The following is an 18,164-nucleotide window of genomic DNA, read 5'->3' as shown; positions in this document are numbered from 1 at the left end:
GGAGAAGCAAAGAAGAATTCAACTGAAAATCAGTGCAAGTGAGAGAACAAAACCATTGCCTGTCCTCTTCTGAACATGTTCAAAATCCTGGATTAAATTACCATAACTGGAGACTGCGCTGCAATGCCTTTACTATTGTTTATTTGGTGAAAGACTCGTATTTAAAATATACCGACATCAATCATATTTATCTTTGTGCAAACATACCCATCATATGTTACACATCAGTTCCTCTTGTTTACAAACCAGGAGTGATCATAATTACAGGAAGAAACATTCCAGAGATTCATATCGAGTGGTTTACCAGTTGTGATATCCCAGCTGAGCTTCATGGATCAAAGAGAGGGCACCTAATTAAATGTACATGTTAGTTTTGAGTACTAATTTTCCCTTTTTGGAACACAGACTGCTTTTTCATCTTGTAACTTCAACAAGATGGCTCCGTATCTAATTATAACATGCACTGAAAGACGATGAGTATTTCACATTCACAATCTTCTTGATGTTGCTCCTGATGAGTTAGAAGATGTGCTACGGATAGTGCAGAATTACTGGAACGCAGACAATGCAAGCAGAAGTCTAAGTGTCATCAGGAGTTCGACTTTCACCTCCGATTCAGATGTTGGTGTATCTAAACTCCACACCAAATTCTTTAGCAAGGAAATACGAGCTTACATTCCAATGGAGAGCCAGAGAACCGGGCTCGATCCTGACTATGGGTGCTCTCTGTGTGGAGTATGTACGTTCTCCCCATGACCGCGTGGGTTTTCTCCGAGATCTTCGGTTTCCTCCTACACTCCAAAGACGTACAGGTAGTGTATGTAGGTTAATTGGCTTGGTGTATGTGTAAATTGTCCCGTGTGTGTGTGTGTGTGTGTAGGATGGTGTTAATGTGCGGGGATCGCTGGGCCAAAGGGCTTGTTTTCGCGCTGTATCTCTAAACTAAACTAAACATAAATAGGGTAGACAGTCAAAACCTTTTTTCAGGGTGGAAATGTTCACCACTAGAGGACATTGTTTCAATGTGAGAGGGAGAAAGTTTAATGGAGAAGTTTGGAACAAGTTTTTACACAGAGAATGGTGGAGTCCTGGAATGCACTGCCAGGGTTGGTAGTGGAGACCGATACGACAATGGTGTTCAAGAGGCTTTTAGATAGGCAGGGAATAGAGAGATATGGATCACGTGCAGGCAGATGGGATCAGTTTAACTTGGCATCATGTTCGGCATAAACTTTGTGAGCCGAAGGGCCTATTCCTGTGATGTACTGTTCCATGTTCTGTGGAGTGTTGAGTGTGTGCTAATCTGTCCAAGATGCTGTCTTTTTGATAAGACTTAAACCGAAATCTGATCATCTTCGGGTAGATGTGAAAAAAGATAGGGACACTATATTTTGTGATTGGACCGGTATTTTATCACCATGGTAGATTATGGAGTTGTTACCAGATTGGTGGCCAGGGGAGTTTAATGCCGGTGAATTAGTGGCTGCGTTTCCTAAATTGGAACAGTTTCTACATTTCAAGTTCAGATCAGTTCAGTTTAGTTTATTGTCACGTGCACCGAGGTACAGTGAAAAGCTTTTGTTGCGTGCTAACCAATCTGCAGGAAGACAATACATGGTTACAATCGAGCCATTTACAGTGTACAGATACATAATAAGGAAATAACATTTAGTGCAAGGTAGAGCCAGCAAATTCCGAACAAGGATAGGCAGAGGGTCACCAATGAGATAGATAGTAGTTCACGGCTACTCTCTGGTTGTTGTAGGATAATTTCTGTTTCAGCAATTTTAGGATGACGTGGTGACGAATTCAGGAATATGGGAGAGTAAATGTTGAATTATCGGTTAGTGGTTTCCTGTGAAGTTTGGGTGTGGACAACTTCCCCAAACTAGTTTTTTTTTGAAAAGACACAAAGTGCTGAAGTAACTCAGTGAGTCAGGCAGCATCTCTGGAGAACATGGATAGGAGACATTTTGGGTCGGGACCCTTCTTCAGACTGATTGTGAGGAGTTGGGGGAGGGGGGGAAAGCTGGAAGAAAGAGAGGCAGGACAACATGTGCAAGTAATAGGTGAACACAGGCAAGGGGGGGTTCGATAGGCAGATGGTTGGACAAAGTGCAGAGATGAAAAGACAGAGGTCATGAAACAAAAGAAGAGGGGCGAATTGTGAAGCTAGAGGAAGGAATGTAGGGGAGGGGGGGGGGAGTCATTTATCGTAAGTCGCCATCTGCAGTTCTTTGTCTGCCCCAAAGTATTGTTGCCACTTATTTATTGACTGTGGAAACTGGATCATAAGAGTCTTCATGAGCTTATCGCAACCAAGAGAATACTGAAAGCAAGCATGTTTGGGCGTGAGCTTGCAAAGAGTTAGGTGTTGGTCGATTGAGTGGGGGCAGAAGATAGCAGATGGAGTTTAATGTGAAGTATGGAGTTATTTACTTTGGTAGGAAGAATTAAAAAATGGAATATGTTTGTATGTTAAATAACTGGTTAACATTTGTACTCAGATGATATGGATGACTTGACAATTGAAACACAGAGAGTTAGTGTACAGGAAGGAGTTATATTCATAATCATAGAACGAGGAAACAATCCCTTCTGCCCAACTTGCCCACATTGACCAACATGCCCCATCTACACTAGTCCCGCCTGCCTGTTTTTGACCCATATCCCTTTAAACCTATCCTCTGCATGAATCTGTCTAAATGTTTCGTAAACAATGTGATAGTGCCTGCCTCAACTACCTCCTCTGGCAGCTCGTTCCATACACCTACCATCCTGTTTGTACCCCTCAGGTTCCCATGTAATATTTCATGTCCCCCCACCCCTCATCTTACACCATGTCCACTGATTCTCGATTCCCCTACTCTGGGCAAAAGGCTCCGTGCATTTACTCAATCTATTCTCATGATTTTGTGCATGAGTTGAGCAGGCGAATAGCATGTTGGCCTTAGATAGACACAAAATGCTGGAGTAAATCAGCAGGACGGGCAGCATCTCTGGAGAGAAGGAATGGGTGACATTTCGGGTCGGGACCCTTCTTCAGACTGAGTGTCAGGGGAGAGGGAAACTGGTGATATGGAAGGGTGCAAAGAGAATGTAAGGTGTGGTAAGGACAGATCAAAGCAAACGATAAGCAAGGAAATGTAGAATGATTCATTGTTGACTGAAAGGAAGATGACAACGAGGCATGCAAACAGGAACGTTAATCAGGAGGACAGTGAAACCAGTCAGATAACTAGGGTGGAGGAGGGACGGAGAGAGAAAGCAAGGAAAGCAACATGTTGACCATTATTGCAAGGAGTATAAGTGAAGGGATCATTGTATGGGATGTGATTAATCACCACATCTGCGTTAAAATGTTCATTTATTGTCTCCTTATCTCAAGGAGGACATGCTTGCAATAGAAGCAGTGCAATGAAGGTTAACCTGGTTGGTTGCTGAGTTGTCTGATGAGAAAAGTTCAGTTATAAAAGGCCTAAATTCTCTTCAGATGATCTCATTGAATTGTACATAGATCTTGAAGGGGCACAGCACAAGCCTAGCAATAATGGGCACAACTTCAGGATAACGGATCACACATTGCAGGATTGAAGTCTTCTTCTTTCATATCCATCTTCCATGTTGACATCACTGTCATTGTCCATCTGAAAAGGATGAAGGATTCTGGTGACAATTAGTGGGAGCCATCACTGGTCACAATAGATGATGGTGGTAGCAGAATTAGCTCAGGGCACTTCCAGTTTCCAGCCCCGCGATGTGGACACTTCTGTAACGGGGCCAGGATTGAAGTGGTGGGATTTCTTCATTTTACACCAAAGAGGCCATATCAGTCACTGGATATATGGAAGGCCAGAAATGACTGGTTTTTGGAATCATCTTCTGCAAGCAACAAGGAGTGGACAGGAAAGTGGCGTTGAGTTGGAAGATCAGCCTTGAAGTGCCAACGTCAGCATGGGGTACCATGTAGCCTGGTCCTGCCCCAACATCTGTCAGCATGGCGACGCTGGAAGCTGAAGGCTGCTGTGAACGGACGGAGAAACTCACTTCCCACGCCCTTGGAAACCGCTCCAGAGCTCCGTGATCGGCTCGGTAACGGGGACACGGGTGACCCAGGCGCACGGGAGTGGGGGAACGGCCGCTGGATGGGACGGATGGCGCGTTTGCGGTGGTCGCGGTTGGTGCTGTTGGTGGAGGTGGCCGCGGGAGGCCCTACAGCAGCCTGATCACGTGCAGGGGGGGGGGAGATTAGTTTAGCTTGGCATCATGTTCGGCACAGACATTGAGGGCTGAAGGGCCTGTTCGACGTTCAATGATCTTTCCTTTCCTGGCCAAAGCAGAATGAATTTTAGTTACAACGAGTCAAGATAAACATTTGAGCTTATCCAAACAAAACATACATGTTAAATTCTTGAAAACATGCCTGATGATCAATTTTTCCACTTGATGTAAAAAGACCAACTCGCGAACGCACTCCATAATAAGAATCAACGGGAACGAGTCTGAGAATTCCATATTTGGATACAGTCTATGTTTGCACCATCCTCTGATCTCCTGTATGCCTTATTACTGAGCTGGTACTGTGGTTAAGAAATGTTGCCTTTAACTGGAGAAAGAGCATGCAGAATGCTAAATATATAACTGGCCGGGAAAAATAAATATGCCCCTTCCCTTTTATGACAGTAGAAACGTACATTTATGGCAAAAGAAAGGGTCGGCGGCAGATGTATGGTACTTCAAGTGGTGCTTGACATTGTGTTTACAAAGTCCCACATACCTCTGTAGTCGGCGTTTACTGAAGGAAGATCTGAACGGCCAGATCCTCCGCAACATACTTGTCAGACAAGCTTGTTTGAAGGGCCCGGTATGGCAGCAGGGATGCAATTTCGTCTCATTTTTTAGGCCTGGGAAATGTAATATTGTAGGGGAGGAGCGACGTGAGTGAAAACAGAGCCCTAATGTTCTGGTTCCTACTGGTCTCGTTATACAGATGTCGACTATGTACACTCAACCATTTACAGAGAACACAGAACAGTGCAGCACGGGAACAGGCCATTCGGCCCATAATGTCTGTGCCAATCATGATGCCAAGTTAAACCAATTTCCTCTGCCTGCACATGATCCATGTCCCTCCATTCCCTGCATTTCCGTGTGCCTGTCGAAAAGTCTCTCAAACATCACTATCTCCAACCAATGAAGGCAAGCATACCATATGGTTTCTGTAGCAGCATTTTCTTAATACCACTATCGTATCTGCCTCCATCACCACCACTGGCAGCATGTTCCATACACTCTCCACCCTCTGTTTAAAACAAAACTTTCCTGCACATCTCCTTTAAACTTTGCCCCTCTCACCTTAAAACTATGCCCTCTAGTATTTGATATTTTCACCCTTGGGGGGGGAAAAAGGTTCTGAGTGTCTATGCTATCTATGCCATTCATCATTTTATATACTTGTATCAGGTCTCCCCACAACCGTTGGCGTTCCAGAGAAAACAATTCCAGTTTATCCTACTTCTCATAGTCAATACCCTTTAGTCCTGGCCGATTTCTGGTAAAAATGTGGATTCAAGGAACTGCAGATGCAGGTTATTGCGCAAAATGACACAAAGTGCCGGAGTAACTCAATGGGTAGGCAGCATTCCTGGAGAATGTGGATAGATAATGTTTTGGGTCGGGACCCCTCTTCAGACCAGCTTTCTGGAGATGAAACAAGGACGGAGTTCCCCACTCTTTAGCTATCACCCCAACAGCCTCTGCCTCCCGCACGTTATTCTCCGACATCATCGCCACCATTAAAAACAAGATATCGCAACAAAATGTAGCCTAGAATTCACTTCAGTTATTGGCAGCATGTTATAAAGCACATCAGAATTTTAGTCAATTAAAAACGGTAAAACACTATAACTATGACAGGCTTTCAGTTAACAAACAAAGGCTTCCAATTGTTAGATTTTCACACGTGTAAATACAGAAGCACAATTTGGCCATTCAGCCCATTGGGTCTGCTCCATGAATCATGGCTGAAGCCATGTCCAAGACAGGAATGATCCCATGACCATCTTCAAGAAGGCACAGTGGCACAGCTGGTAGAACTGCTGCCTCATAGCACCAGGGACCCAGGTTTGCTCCTGACCTTGGGTGCTGCCTGTGTCTGGAGTTTGCACGTTCTCCCTGTGACCATGTGGGTATCCACCAGGAGCTCCCACATCCTAAAGACGTGTGGGGTTGTAGGTTAATTGGTCCTCTGTAAATTGCCCCTATAGTGTAGGGAGTTGATGTGAATGTGGGATAATATAGAACTGTGAACTAGTTAATATAACATAGAACCAGGAACTGCAGCTGCTGGAATCTTGACAAAGCACAAAATGCTGGAGTAACTCAGCGAGTGAGGCAGCATCTATGGAGGGAATGGACAGGTGATGTTTTGGGTCGGGACCCATCTTCGGACTGACGGAGTAGGGGTAGAGAAAGCTGGAAAAGAGGGATGGGGGTGGGACAAAGCCTGACAAGTGATAGGTGGATACAGATGAGGGGGGCGGGGGGGGTGAATGTTCTGACACAGGATAACCAGGTTATTACTGAAGTTAACAGCTTAAGTCAATTGCCAGTGATGGTCTTTGCACCAGAAAATATGTTTAGCACCAAATCTTGTTTCTTAAAAAGATTACCTGAAATAAATTAATAGTCAGGGCGACACGGTGGCGCATCGGTAGAGTTGCTGCCCTACAGCGCCAGAGACCCGGGTTCCATCCAGACTACAGGTGCTGTCTGTGTGGAGTTTGTAACTTTTCCCCGTGACCAGGTGGGTTTTTTCCGACATCTTCGGTTTCCTCCCACACTCCAAAGACGTTCAGCTTTGTAAGTTAGTTGGTTTAGTATAAATGTAAAAATTGTCCCTAGTTTGTGTAGGATGGTGTTAATGTGCGGGGATCGCTGGTCGGTGCAGGCTCGGTGGGTCGAAGGGTGTGTTTCTGCGATGTATCTCTAAACTAAACTAAAAAATTAAGTTAAGCTTGGATCAAAGTCAACTCAAAGCTAAGTGGCCTGATTTTATTCAGTTTGGTCATCAAGTACTGGGATTAGGACATTACTAATTCAGCTATAATATTTAAAGAAGATTGCTGGTTCATCGTTGCAGAAAATACCACACCCACCGGTTTAAAAAAAGCAACGGGTGTACAGTTTGAAAGAAATGTTCTAGTGCAGATGGGGATGTAACAAAGATCAATAGCCAACTTTCCTTGGGAGTTTGCAGAATACTTAAATTTTAATAAAAGCCCGAGGCTTTACTTAGAAGCTGCAACTTCATTAATTTTAGGTATTTTGTCCCCAGCTATAGTTTCTCATCTTTGTTATAAACTTTAGGGTAGAGGAGGAAGTAATTCCTGATTAACATGTTTAACATTCAGCAGTTGATACAATATTTTTATTCATGCGGCTGACTCCCTTAGTTTTTAAAAACATGTTTTTACACCAAACATATCTTCTATTGCACTTTATATCCTTGCTGGGTAGTTGTTTGAGTTGCTATCTTTAAGAATTAATTGATCATCTTCCCTTAAAACATCCCTCGCCCAAATAATGATGACAACTTTTATTCGCATTGAAATGCTTGGGTGGAGACAAACAAGAATGGGGCCACTTTGAGAACAAGCGTTTGGCTGATGGAGCTATTCCAGAGTACAGACTGTTGTGTATGTGGACCATAAAATGACCACTGATGCGAAAAGGCACGGAGTTCTGGAGTAGCTCAGTGGGTTTGACATGCTTTTTCCTGCCCTTCCTCTCTCCCAGCTCTCTGCCCCCCCACTAAACACCCCTCTCCCCATAATCAGTCTGAAGAAGGGTCTTAGTGGCACAGCGGTAGAGTTGTTGCCTTACAGCGCCAGAGACAAGTCAAGTCAAGAGAGTTTACGGCCTGTCCCATTTGGGCGTCATTTGAGCATAATTTACGCTACATCATTTACGCGTCACGTGCCTGGGTGAAATGGTCAGTTTGCTGGAGAGATTTGCTTGTTGAAGTTTCTAGATCCACCTCTATGGTCTTCCCTCCTGATGTGTTAACTCCTGGGTGCTAAGAATAATACTCTACCCTGCAACGCAACCCGTGATTCAAAAGAGTTGAGATGTTTAACTCTCATATGTATTGAAAACAGAACAATAAAATTGGTACTTGCAGCAGCATAGTAAACACAGTGCTCATAATGTAATAAACAAAATAGTTTGATAAATGAAACAACATCAATATTTGTGCAAAACGCCTGAAGTCCTCAGTTCGTAGTTTGTAGTTTAGTTGGTGTTTGTGGTGTTCAAGAGTCTGATGGTTGTCGGGGGGGGAAAAAAGCTATTCTTGAACCTGGAGGTCATGGGTCTCTGACGATGCTGACTGCCTATTTGAGGCAGCGACTCCTGTAGATCCCTTCGATGGTGGGGCTGTCAGTGCCCATGATGGACTGTGAGTTACAAACAATGCAAGCATAATGAAAGGTATTTTGTACACATGACCCATTAATATACGTTGAGTTTCAGTTTTGAAGCATTATATTGCGGAGAGATGCATAAAGCAAAACTCCAAATGGTCTGTCGACGTGTGGTATTCATAGTTATCACATTTAACGATAATGTATGTATGCAGTTCAAATAAGCAGCCATATCATTCACACCAGGCACTGGTCTGTTGCATCAATCATTTGAGAGCAGTCTAAAGGAAGATTTGACTGCCTGGAACCAGACTGAACTCTCTCTCACTCGTCCATCCATTGAAGCGAAGATCAAGTTATAGAGTCATAGTCATAGTGATATAGAGTGGAAACAGGCCCTTCGGCCCAACTTGCCCACACAGGCCAACATGTCCCAGCTACATTAGTCCCACCTGCCTGCGCTTGGTCCATATCCCTCCAAACCTGTCCTATCCATGTACAGTACCTGTCTTTAACAGTTTTTTAAACGTTGGGATAGTCCCAGCCTCAACTCCCTCCTCTGGCAGCTTGTTCCATACACACACCACCCTTTGTGTGAAAAGGCTACCCCTCAGATTCCTATTAAATCTTTTCCGCTTCACCTTGAACCTATGTCCTCTGGTCCTCGATTCCCCTACTCTGGGCAAGAGACTGTGTGCATCTCTTGTTAAATAATAATGTCCACCGTTTAAAAGTACTAAAAAGCAAAATCCTTCTGCCTTCTTTTTGCAACTGGAATCAAATCCCTGGTATTTTCGACGCATCTGACTTTTTCCCCAGAGGGCTTTTACCAAGTTGAAACGCATAGTAAAATTATAATGATCAATAAATGATGAACTTGAAGGTGTGATTTGCGAAGCTCCCCTTAATATTAATTTACAAAAAGCCGACTACTTGGCCTCCATGTCTATCTAATGTTTTCATTCCAGAGTCGTCATCCTTCCCATATTTGGTGATGTTGATGAAGCCAGACCTGTCATGACACACACTTGCAGACACACACAGACATTTTGCAATACAAAGGCATCCAGGTACTGAGAACGGTTCTTTTAAAAAACAAATATTATGTGAAGATGGTATCATTAATTGTTCCCAAAACTTTTCCAAAGCAGCGATAGCCATTTCAACAACACTAGGGCGGGCGGCACAGTGGCGCAGGGGGTAGAGCCGCTGCCTCACAGCGCCAAAGACTCAGGTTCGATCCTGACCTCGGGTGCTGTCTGTGTGTGTGGAGTTTGCACGTTCTCCCTGTGACCGTGTGGGTTTCCTCCGGGTGCTCCGGATTTTCTCTCGCATGCCAAATACGTGCGGGTTTGTAGGTGTTGTAATTGGCCCTCTGTAACCTGCCCCCAGTGTGTAGGGGGGACTGGATGAGAAAGTGAGATAACAGAACTAGTGGGAACGGGTCATCTGTGGTCAGCGTGGACTCAATGGGCCGAATGGCCTGTCTCCATGCTGAATCATTCAATCAATCCGTCAAACTATCCATTGATATACACAGGATCTTAAGCTATGTGAGGTTATGTTTTTGCACCAATCATCTGATATTGCTGTCTGAGGTAATGTAAGCAACTCAAAAACAAGAAAATGAAATGTTGATGCTTGTACAAAATAGGAGTGAGAGGTTTAAACCATGTGGATGGAACTATATTAGTTCAGCATAGCAAGCGGTCCAAGCTGTGGTGAAGGAGGCAGATGTTGGTTGGTGTTGTATGCTTAAGAACACACAAAAATGCTCTACTTGCCCATTAATTTCAAAGACTGTTTTTACAGAATTAGTCTGTCAGTGTAAATCAATTTAGTTGGGGTGATTTCAGTTAATGAAAATTGAGCAGGGAGCTGGAGTAACTCAACAGGTCAGGCAGCATCTGTGGAGGATACGGATAGGCGACGTTTCAAATTGGGACCCCCCCCCCCAACATGAAGGAGGGCCCTGACACGGAATGTCACCTGGCCACGTTCTCAAGAGATGCTGCCTGACCCATTGAGTTACGCCAGCACTTCCAGCCTTTTGTAAACCATCATCTGCAGCTCCTTGTGTCTATGAAATTAGGCAGAGGTGTCACGGAAGATTAGAAAGTTAACAAGATTCTTCTGCTTCCAATATAACAGACAATTGCAATTAATTCACTGATCCGTGTTAATTGGAGTCCCATGATAAGTTCATGTGATAGGAGCAGAATTAGGCTATTCGGCAGAATTAGGCCATTAGGCCATTCAATCATGGCTGATCTATCTCTCCCTCCTAGCCCCATTCTCCTTCCTTCTCCCCATAACCCATGACACACGTACTAATCAAGCAATATGGCTGGACCCCATAATTGTTAAGAGCAGCAAACTCCAGTTGCAGCCTGAGCATTCCTTGTGAGATTAATTAGGTTTGTAATATAGGATGAGTGCTCCATAGAGTCATACAGCACGGAAACGGGCCCATCGGCCAAACTCATCCATGCTGACCAAGATGCCCCATCTAAGCTGGTCCCATTTGCCTATGTTTCTGGATCTGGATCTGGATGTGGATGTAGTACGCGCAAAGCTCTAGATAGAGCTTCACTCAGCACTATGATGGTGGTGGGCATGCTAGTCGAGAGGGAGATGCTTTTGGAGTCGGTGCATCTTTGTATGTGTTGATGTTTTGGAGATCTCTGATGCTGGCTGGTAGGGTATTCCAATCCCTTGCTGTCTTGAAGAAAAACGAGTTAGAAAGTGCTAATGAAGTGCCGTGCGGAATGAAATAATTTCCAGGTTGGCAGCTTCTGGTTGACATGCCGATGGCTGCTTGGGTTAACTAGATGTGCTCCTTCATCTTTAAATCAATAATGGTATTCTTGATCTTGTGGAATGTTGTCAGTCTGACGAACTTGCGATGAGTAGTAGGTAGGTGGATGAAGTATAAGTTTAAGCTCCATTATCATGTTGGAGACTGAGCTCTGCCACTTGTGTCGCCTATATATCCCTTTAAACATTTCCTATCCATTCACTATTTCCTACTCAATCACATCTCAAATCATTAATGCCCCTGTCCCACTTAGGAAACCTGAACGGAAACCTTTGGAGACTTTGTGCCCCACCCAAGGTTTCCATGCGGTTCCCGGAGGTTTTTGTCAGTCTCCCTACCTGCTTCCACTACCTGCAACCTCCGGGAACCACACGGAAACCTTGGGTGGGGTGCAAAGTCTCCAGAGGTTTCCGTTCAGGTTTCCTAAGTGGGACAGGGGCATTAGAGACACAGACATGTCGCCCACAGATGCCTCTGATGATGAACGGGGCAGGCAAAAGTGAAGGAATGTATATGTGTGGACACAGGCTATATCTTGACCAGCAGTTCACGGGCATGTGAATGTACGACCCATCACTGGATGATCCCACTTAAAGCTTGTCATCCTGGCTGAAGGAATGACAAGGGCAACATTTAATGCTGCTGGTTTAGGTTTATTCCCGTGCACTGAGGTACAATGAAAAGCTTTGCCTTGCATGCTATCCAATAAGATCAGATAATACTGTACAAAATGCAGTCACGTCAAACTCAAGTACAATAGGTAGCACAAGATACAAGATATAAAGTGCAGAATACACTTAGATACATACATAGGTACATAGACAATAGGTGCAGGAGTAGGACATTTGGCCCTTTGAGCCAGCATATGATCAATGTGATCATAGCAGATCATCCACAATCTGTACCCCGTTCCTACCTTCTCCCCATATCCCTTGATTCCGCTAGCTCTAAGAGCTCTATCTAAATCTCTTTTGAATGTATCCAGTGAATCGGCCTCCACTGCCTTCTGAGGCAGAGAATTCCACATTCACAAAATGTTTTTCCTCATTTCAGTACTAAATGGCCTACCCCTCATTCTTAAACATCAGGAACATGTTTTCTGCATCTAGCGTGTCCAATCCTTTAATAATTTTATATGTTTCTATAAGATTCCCTCTCATCCTTCTAAATTCCAGTGAATACAAGCCCAGTCGCTCCATTCTTTCATCATATGACAGTCCCGCCATCCCGGGCATTAACCTCGTGAACCTACGCTGCAATCCCTCAACAGCAAGAATGTCCGTCCTCAAATTAGTCATAGAATCATACAGCATGGCCTATCTTCCCCTACTACCAATAATACCCATCTACACTCGTCCCACCTGCCTGAATTTGGCCATATCCCTCTAAACCTTTCCTGTCCATGTACCTTTTCAAATGTATTTTAAATGATGTTATAGTATTTGCCTCAACTCCCTCCTCCGGCAGCTCGTTCCATGTGCCCACATCCCTCTGTGTGTAAACAATGTAGAGGTGAATCAGACAGTACGCTACCTTATGGAAGGTCCGTTCAGAAGTCTGACAACAGAGGGGAAAAAGCTGTCTCATGCTGGCTCATTTGTCCTAAATCAAACTATTATGTGCTGCCAGAGTCTGCATTAAAATGTACTTTAATGAATGGGGAAAATGGATTTAAACCTTGTGTGTGGCCTCTGGAAATTGTGTGGAATGCATTACTTTTTCCCATGCACACAAATGGTAGATGTTACAAATTCTTGCTCCACAGGGCACACATCAGGAATCTGCAGCAAGAATTTCTCCTCGTCAATGCCCGAGTTCACCATCTCTGCTTCCATTACGGGAGGCCCTGAAAACACGAACGTCCTGATTTTAGAAAAATTGCTACTCGCGTTATAATCTGTGACATTTTTGCGACGGCTTAGAGCCTAACATGGATATTCATCCCATTCCATTTTCAACTCTGTTTTCAAGGTGTTTGACCTCAATAACTCCATGGCTGCTAGCAATTACCATCTAGACCACCAGACACTCTGAGATATCAAAAGATGGATAAAATTCCACTTCATAGGAAGCAACAGGCCTTGGAAATTTTGATCTGAATTCTCTCCCAGTGTGTTCTGCTTGTCAGTTGGGCTCTTTAAGTGGAATAACAAATCAGTATGATGTGACCTCTGGTGTATAATGTATGACTAACTATGATTAATAAAACGTATGGACTAGGGAAAGGACAGAAAATGGGCTGCACGGTGGCGCAGCAGTAGAATTGCTGCCTCACAGTGCCAGAGGTTCGATTCTGACCACGGGTGGTGTCTGTACGGAGTTTGTACGTTCTCCATGTGACCATCTTGTGATGTTTTCCCTGGATGTGCTCCGGTTTCTTCCCAGGCTCCAAAGACATACAGGTTTGTAGATTAATTGGCTTGGTATAATTGTAAATTGTCCCCGGTGTATCTCTAAACTAAACTAAAACTCTTCTGAAGGACTTTTTAACCCGTGTAGATACTAAATAGTCAATGTTTACAGCAATGCCTGGTCAAGGCATTACACTTCCTGGAAGATGTTTTTCCTATCGACACAGTGAATATGAGGAGAGGTTGAACAAACTTGGATTGTTTTCTCTGGAATGCCGGGTAGAAGTATATAAAGTTTTTTAGAAGGCATAGATACGGTAGACAGTCACAACCTTTTTCTCTGAGTAGAAATGTCAAAGACAAGAGGTCATAGCTTTGTGACGGAATAAACAGCAGGTGCTGGTTTACACTGAAGATAGACACAATGCTTTAAGTCTAGCTTTATGGTGAGATGGTCAAAGTTTAAAAGAGATGCGGGGGACAAGTTTTTTTACAAAGAGGGTGGTGGTTGCCTGGAACGCACCAAGGGTGGTGGCGGAGGCAAATATGATGGTGGTGTTTAAGAGACCTTTGGGTAGGTACATGGATATGGAGGTATATGGATCACATGCAGACAAAGGAGATATTGGTTTAACTTGGCATTGTGCTTGGCACGGACATTGTGCGCCGAATGGCCTCTTTGTGCTGTGCTGTTCCATGTTTAACTTTATTCTGGAACTCTGACATGACCCTCCCTTTCCTGAAAGTGTGTGCAAGTGGAGAGATCGAGTCTGAATGCAGAACTTGTTCCTTTGTAATTCAGTGCTGTTTGCAACTATGACAGAATTTCAAATTGGCCAATGCTTCAGTTTGGCAGTTCATCATACCACAATGATATGATATCGTAAGCGATTTCATGACAGCAGCATTTTCACATGTTACATATCCTTATTCCAGACGCACAAATATCGTAAATATTTCGAGGCTATCGGATGTTCTTCAGTTAGTTCAGGAAATTAGAACCAGGCTGATTTAAAATAAAACTAAACGCAACCACTTTGCTGGATGCCACGTGCATTTTCATACGTAGATTGGGAACAAAAGACAGAAGAAATAGAGTTGGCAATTCATAGAGAAATATTCTCTCAGACACAGACAGTCACAGAGCTGTACAGCATGGAAACAGGCCCTTCGGCCCAACTTGTCCAGGCTGACCTAGTTGGTATTCTGGGCTAGTCCCATTATTTGCACCTGGCCCATAGCCCTCTAAACCCTTCCTATCCAAATATCTGTCCAAATGTCTTTTAAACTGTGTAAGTGTCTGTAGGAACATATTCCCCCAAGGAAATGTTGGAATACTTTTCATTTCAATATTTTAAACATAAGACATAGATATAGGAGCAGATATATTCAGGCCATTCACCCCATCGAGCCTGCTCCACTTTTCGATCATGGCTGATCTAATTTCCCCTCTCAATCTCATCCTCCTGCCTTCTCCCCGTAGCCTTTGGTGCCCTTAGTAATCAAGAACCTATCAATCTCTGCTTTAAAAATACCCAATGACTAGGCCTCAAATAACCAATGACCAACTCAATCTGCAAACCTTTTGGGAATTCTGCACCAGCATTCCCAAGTCCATTTCCTTTCCACATTTACCAAAACGGTGTACGCCTTTATACTTTCTACCAAAGTACATGACCGTACACATTGCTATGCTGTATTCCATTTGCCACTTCTTTGGGCTATTAACATTTCATCTGGGCTTGAGGACTCCATGGGGAACATCGAATGCAGGAACCGGCACACTTGAATTATTCCCTATTTTTCCAGTTATTTCTCCACCCAATCCCTCAATGTTAACTTTTTAGGTTCAAGATACAGCATGGAAACAGGCCTTTTGGCCCACCGAGTGCATGCCAACCATCGATCACTGTTCACACTAGCTCTGTGTTATCCCACTTTCTCATCCACTCCCTACACACTAGGGGCAGTTTACAGAGGGCCAATTAACCTATGAACCGGCACGCCTTTGGGATGTGGGAGGAAACCCACCCATTCACAGGGAGATCGTGCAAACTCCACATTGACAGCACCTACAGTGAGGATCGAGGTTGGGTCTGGCGCTGTGAGGCAGCAAGCCTACCTACTATGCCATAGTGCTGCCTTCATATGGTCCAATATGCTTATTCCGACCAAGATGCCCCATCTACACAAATCCAATCTTTCCTATCCATGTGCCTGTACAAATGTCTTTTAAATGCTGTTATACTACCTGCCCTAGCTACCTCCTCTGGCAGCTTGTTCCATATACCTGCCAGTTATTGCCCCTCAGGTTCCTATTAAATCTTTCGCCTCCCACCTTAAACCTACAGTATGTCCTCTGATTCTTGATTCCCCTCCCTGGGAAAAGACTCAGTCACCCAATCTATTTCCCTCATGGTTTTATACACCTCTATGTGATTTAGAGGTATCCCCATAGAAAGTATCACCTAAGCATCATTTTCTCCAGTGATCCTGCCTGACCCACTGAGTTACTCCAACATTTTGTGTCTATCACCTGGGCAGTTGTGTTAACATCCACTTTGGTTTCCCTGAACTAATGTGTTTTGCTCTCGCTGAATGTTAGCTAATGCCCCTCGGGTCTGTATTAAATCCTGTCTTCATGTTTCGATTTCCCTCACCCTGGGCAAAAGGTTGTAGTAACTCGTCTTAACAATTGGTCTTAAAATCGGGTTGTTTAAGTTGTGCAAGAACAAACTTATCACAGTTTAGTTAAGATTCTCTTCACTAACCTGTGGATAAACCACAGTGCATATTTGCTACATATCTGGACCAGTCGACATAAAAACTTCAAAGCTCCGCTAAAACTCGTGAGGCAAGGACAGAATGACAAACATTCGACAGATTAGGGAGCTGTTGCAATCTTTCAATATTATGATTTTGAAAGGGATAATGTTTTGCAGATTCCCATATTTTACATTTTAATGCCAAGTCTCCATTTTATTAAACTGCACAAACTGAGCTGTGTCTGTGTCACAGCCTTAACTGTACAGCAATGCAATAAATAATACTTTGTGGACAACTGACAGATTACCAAATTAATAAATTAACAAATTAAATTATTTAACAAAATGAACACTTGTTGTTTCTGAAATTACAAAATATAACGGTAATTATAATGAAGACACCCAGACATCTATGGGATATGGGGAGAAGGCAGGCACGGGTTGTTGATTGGGGATGATCAGCCATGATCACAATGAATGGCGGTGCTGGCTCGAAGGGCCGAATGGCCTCCTCCTGCACCTATTTTCTATGTTTCTACATCCATAGCCAATAAAAAATACCAACCTATCAACATATACAGGAAGATACAAGGAACTGCAAATGCTAAAATCTTGAGCAAAACACAAAACGTGCTGCAGGAGCTCAACGGGTCAGGCAGCATCAGTGGAGGAAATAGACAGACAATGCTTTGGGTCAGCCTGAAGAAGGTTCCTGACCCGAAACATTGCCTATCCATGTTCTTCTGAGATGCAACCTGACCCACTGAGTTATTCCAATACTTCTTGTCTTTTTTGTAATCTTCAGACTGAAGGGCAGCATTTGACCAAGAAGAGTGGAGTTGACCATTCAGTCACCTCTTCAAACCGAAGAAGGGTCCCGACTCGAAACGTCACCTAATAAGGGGGAATGCTGAGTTACTCCTGCTCTTTGTGTCCATTGATGATTTCAATATTGATTCTCTTGTTAGTGTCACTTTAAACCATTTATGCCTGAGTCAAGAGAGAGTCAAGGGTGTTTTAATTATCAGATGTACCGAAATGGAACAATTAAATTCTTGCGAATGTCACCTATCCATTCCTTCCACAGATGCTGCCTGACCTGCTATGTTCCTCCAGCACTTTATGTGTGCTTTGCACAAGATTCTGGTGTCTGCAGTCCCTTATGTCTCACAATATGCGGCCTTATTTGTTCTTCCACCCTTAGAGCAAAGTTTCAGTACAAGACATGATTTAATTAGAGGAGTAAGGCTACTCAAAATATTCTTTTGCCATAGTGTGGTGCAACTGTGGAATTCATGGCCACAGACAGCTGTGGAGACCAAGTTTTTGGGTATATTTAAAGTGGAGATTGATAGGTTGCTGATTGCAGGTTTCAGGTTGTGGTAACGGTGTCAATGGGTATGGGGAGAAGGCTGGGGAATGGGGTTGAGAGGGAAAAGCAGGTCAGCCATGATCATGTTCATAAGTGATAGGAGCAGAATTAGGCCGTTCGGCCCATCACGTCTACTCTGCCATTCAATCATGGTTGATCTATCTTTCTCTCTTAATCCCGTTCTCCTGCCTGCTCCTCAATCGAATGGCGGAGCTGAATCAATATCATTCTGCTCCTATGTCTTATGATCTCATGGTCTAACTAGTTGTATCATATTTAATGAGGATTCTTTGCCTAATCTTTCCCCAGAGATACCGCAAGCACGTGGATTGATTGTATGTGAATCGGATCTCTGCAGTGGGAAGCAGGGCAGCGCTTGATCAACAAGGACAGAGTTGACCATTCAATAACCTCTGTGAGTATACTCAAAGACAT

General features: G+C 43.8%; 1 protein-coding gene across 2 annotated transcripts in view; it reads left to right on the top strand.

The window, feature by feature from the left end:
* The window catches only part of LOC129707706 (non-muscle caldesmon-like), a 175,540-nt gene that overhangs the window by 39,846 nt on the left and 117,530 nt on the right, over positions 1-18,164 (top strand). For both annotated transcript variants that reach the window (XM_055652929.1, XM_055652927.1), the window contains exon 2: positions 18,039-18,144. The gene's annotated coding sequence lies outside the window, so the exon portion shown is untranslated. The remainder of the gene's footprint in view (positions 1-18,038; positions 18,145-18,164) is intronic.

The sequence above is a fragment of the Leucoraja erinacea genome, chromosome 22 (genome assembly GCF_028641065.1).
Source record: "Leucoraja erinacea ecotype New England chromosome 22, Leri_hhj_1, whole genome shotgun sequence".
Classification (NCBI taxonomy): Eukaryota; Metazoa; Chordata; class Chondrichthyes; order Rajiformes; family Rajidae; genus Leucoraja; species Leucoraja erinaceus.
The sequence above is the reverse complement of the archived record's forward strand: the minus strand, read 5'-3'. Positions and strand labels throughout refer to the sequence as shown.